The sequence below is a fragment of the Sapajus apella genome, unplaced genomic scaffold, assembly GCF_009761245.1.
Source record: "Sapajus apella isolate SASKATOON/1434 unplaced genomic scaffold, GSC_monkey_1.0 scaffold187, whole genome shotgun sequence".
Taxonomy (NCBI): Eukaryota; Metazoa; Chordata; class Mammalia; order Primates; family Cebidae; genus Sapajus; species Sapajus apella.
The window spans coordinates 659,098-663,300 of record NW_022437127.1 but is presented as its reverse complement, the minus strand read 5'-3'; the positions used below and the strand labels follow the sequence as shown (position 1 = coordinate 663,300).

The following is a 4,203-nucleotide window of genomic DNA, read 5'->3' as shown; positions in this document are numbered from 1 at the left end:
AGGTGCTCGCCTCTCTTTAAAGGGGAAGGGGAGAGAGTATGATTCTGGGACTGAGGAATGCCCTAGGCTTTTGGAGCTGAGAGGTCAGCATTCCTTTCCTTTCAGGTTAGTCCTGGTGCCTATACTGAGTGCTGGAAGGCTGTGACTTGGAGATCGTCTTTTCCTGTGCCGGCTGATGCTCAGTTCATTAGTGTGGGCATAGTAGAAGTCCCAAAAAAAGGCTTGTTAAGTGAGTGAACACCCTCTTTTTCTCTCACAAGGGGAAAAGAATGGGACGAGGGATCTCTTTGGCAATGCCAATCTTCCTGCTGATGCCCCAGAAGAGCCATGGCCTGGGAAGTCTGAGTCCACGCAGCAGAGGGGTGGGCAGAAAGAAACCTAGGGAGGTGGTGCACCGGCAGCCCAGGGGAGAGGCAACGTGGAGGACTGCTGGGAGGTCAAGGATGACAGGCAGACAGGGAGGAGGAGGGAGGAAGACGTTTAGAGCAAAGAGTCTAAGAGCGCAGAAGAGAGAAGGGGGAGGGACGGATTCAGAGGGGGAAAGGGGTGGAGAGAGAAAGAGTAGGAAGAAGTGGGAGGAGGGAAGGCGGCAGATACGATTAAAACGGGGTGGAAGAGGAACAACTGACAGGCTCAGAAGCAAAGAGGGTGGGCAGCTGGCGAAGAGGCAGCCAGCGTGTGAAGAAGCCAGTGGAGGGGAAGTCCAGGGAGGAGGAAAAGCAGCAGGTAAGAGTGGACTTGAGTCTGAAAACTAAACTACAAGTGGGTAGGAAGTAGCCAGAAGAGGGGAACGTGGCTTCTGGGCTGGATAGAAACAAAGCTCTTTCTCTCTACCTGTGAGTTTATTCTCTATCCATCCCACTATTTCCCGTGATAGTCAGGTGTGGATATATTAAAAAGGAAGGTTTAGTGAAGCAGCAGATACATTACTTCCTTGATTTAGAGGGAGCTGGAGAATTGCAAGTGGGGGCACCTTGGGGCTCCAGCCTACTCCTGTGGAGTTCAGTCCTCTGGGTGCCCCTTAGAAGTGGGTCACCAGTCAATTCCCAAGAACCCCTGTTGCAGGGAATTGCCTTTAAGAATAAAACCAACACTGCTTTACGACGCTGCTTCTAGGCGTGGAATCTTTTTCGAAATGCTTTTTGCAACATCTAGGGGAGTGCTTTGATTTTTTTTTTTTTCTCCCTAAGGCATGTTGGATGGTTTAAAAATATTCCCTGCTTAGTTTCCTGCAGAGTATCACGTCCCCACTCTGCAGTGGCCACATGCGAGAAATCCAGGCTGCCACTTTGCCGCCAGAGGAAAGAGGCACGTGAAACCAGAGAGGGAGCCCTGGAAAGCACCTCCGAAGGTCTCCTTTCCACTTGTAGTGCAATGTAGAGACCACGGGGCAGAAAGATTCTGTTAGTTCCTTCCTGGACCCTTCTTGTGAGCATGTAGCGAAAGAGCTCAGACTCAGGGGCTGGGAGGCCTTGTAACAGACACGTCCCCCTGCTGGGCCTCAGTTTCCTCATCTATAAAATGGGGGATTTGAACTAGAAGGTTGCCTCTGGTTCCATTCAGCAGTCACACTGTGTAAGGCTGTGATTCTATAGGCTCACATGCAACTCAGAGCCACTGAAAAAGTGAGGTTCAGCACAAGGATTTCCCATCTGGCTCTGTTGCTCCGTTTTCCCCTTGTTCTCTCTTGCAGTATTCCATTATAATACATGCGTTCCTGGTTCTCACTCCCCAGCAGTCACTGGGGCGGCTGTTTCTGGAACAAAGCTTTAACACAAAGCAGTCCAACTGGCTGGAGGGAAGGCAGGGCAGTGCAGAGAGCACTGAACAGGGAGTCAGGAGACCTGAAACCAGCAAAATTGAAGGAGAGAAGATACTAAGGGGAGCATGTGGCAGTGCTGTGGCTCAGGGTTGGGGACACCGGCTGGTATTTAGAGGCCTTCCAGCCTGACTTTCACATCCGCAGGCCAAACGGTCTCCATCCCCTCCACCCACTGTCCCCAGAGTCACAGCCCAGCCCAGCCCTTGATTCACTGCTCCCGAGGGAGAGCTGTGAACTTGCCACCTTCCTGCCAGCTTCCGGGGTTGGCAGACTTGTTTGGAGCCTGCTCCCTTGGCTGTCCCTCCAAGCCTTTTTCTCACTCAGCACCTGTGAGTGAGGAGTCCCAGTGACCACAGCCTGCAGAGCAGGGAGTACCAAGAGGGGGTCTGTGGCTCCCGACGCAACGCTCTCTAAGCATCCCTCATTCACACATGTGACGCTCGCAGAGCCGCAGCAGTCCCAGAATCAGGCTGCCCGGCTTTGTCTCTGCCTTAGAACCTCAGAGGTCTGCTCACTGTTCTTAGAACTTAACGGCCTCCTTAACTCCTTTCTCCTCTCCTAGTACCGCCTAAGGTCTGAGAACATTAGAACTGAAAGAGGTCTTTTCCATTACCAGCCTCCTTCTTCAACAAATAAGGAGAGCAAAGCCTAGAGAAGGAGGAGACGGCGCAATGAGTCAGGGCTGACTGCGCGCTCACACCTGGGGCTCTTCTAACCTCCTTCTCTGGCTGCGTTTTCCCAGCCACCATCTCTCGCTGATTCTTCCACTTGCATCTCTACAATTCTGTTTGGTGGGACTGACTCCCACCTGCTCCCCTGCTCTTCATCATCTGCACTGGCTGTCACTGGGGCGCAGGCAGTGCGGGGTGCTGCCACAGTGCTGCCTAGTCTCTTGGGTACTGGTTGTCCCCACTTCTTAGGACAGGAGGCTGTCTATGTGGATCCATGGGGACAGGAACTAGATGTCCTGCCATCTTCGGGGCTGGGAAGACCCAAGGCCAAATCTCTATCCCACGTCGTAGGGAAGGACTCACTTTCTGGGGATTCCAGTAGCTCTCTGTGTGAGCGAACTCTTATAAGTGCCAACCTGGGCTCAAGCGTTGGGCTGGACAAAGGGGAGAGAGGACCATTTTCCTGGAAAGCTTCAGGGTTCCTGGAAAGGAAGCTGACTTCCTTCCTGTTGTTGGAAGCTGCTGGCTCCTGGTGACACCAGCTTGATGCCGCTTTGAGAATCAGTTGTTTCTGATACATTAGCAAATAATGGGCAAGTATGGTTTAGTATTCAACAGCCCACTGAGAGTCAGGAGGTCACAGAATCAGAAGTGTTGAAAAGGCACAGAGGGACCTTAGAGTTTATCTAATTCAGGGGTAGGGCAGAAGGAACAGCTTGGACATTTGGCTAGGATTTTAGCTGTGTGACCTTGGGAAAATTACTTAATGTCTCTGACACTCAGCTTCTTTATCTGCCAAAGATGCTAATAAATATCTGCCTCATAAGGTTTTTTGAAGATTAAATAAAGTATTTTAAATGGCTATCACATAGAAAGGCTTCCCATGAAACACAATTCCGAGGAGGTGTTGCTGGTTTTTTATGACCACGGGTTTTTTTTTTCTAGGACTGCTTATGCTAGCCTCTAAGCAGGAAGTCAGAAACTCTGGACTTGCCTCTTGACTCTGCCACTAACTTGCCATACTTCACAGCTGAGCAAGTCAGACTCCCCAGATGTTCTAACTTAAAGATGGAAGAGCCTCAACTCTTTTGTTTCACAAGTGTGCAAAGTGAGGCTCAGGGAGGGGGAAACCTAGGGTCACAAAGAAACAGCTGGAACCAGAAAGGAGCCTCTCTTCATGAAATGGTAACACTGTATTTCACTGGGGATTTCCAGAATCTTACTCCAACCTGGCAACTCCATGGTTCAGAACCTCAGGAGACGACGGAGGTGGCCAGGGGTGAAGATGTCCCTTACCCTCAGATCACAGAGTAGGCAGCCCCCTTCTCATCCAGGTAGAATTAAGTCTGCTTCAAACCTCTTGTTGTGAGTGTGCCTTCGGCTTGGTAATCAGATTCAAAAGCGCTACAGCTCCTCAGAAGAAAGGCATCATAAAGTGGAGCCAGGTGGAATCCAACTCCAGGCCCAAAAGCTTGAGTTAAAGACACATTCGGCCGGGCGCGGTGGCTCAAGCCTGTAATCCCAGCACTGTGGGAGGCCGAGGCGGGTGGATCACGAGGTCAAGGGATCGAGACCATTCTGGTCAACATGGTGAAACCCCGTCTCTACTAAAACTACAAAAAATCAGCTGGGCATGGTGGCACGTGCCTGTAATCCCAGCTACTCAGGAGGCTGAGGCAGGAGAATTGCCTGAACCCAGGCTGGAGTGCA

At 51.2% G+C, this 4,203-nt stretch overlaps 1 protein-coding gene across 1 annotated transcript in view; it reads left to right on the top strand.

The window, feature by feature from the left end:
* Positions 1-458: 458 nt before the first annotated feature.
* The window catches only part of GJA5 (gap junction protein alpha 5), an 18,074-nt gene continuing 14,329 nt past the window's right edge, over positions 459-4,203 (top strand). The window contains exon 1 of the mRNA XM_032268865.1: positions 459-726. The gene's annotated coding sequence lies outside the window, so the exon portion shown is untranslated. The remainder of the gene's footprint in view (positions 727-4,203) is intronic.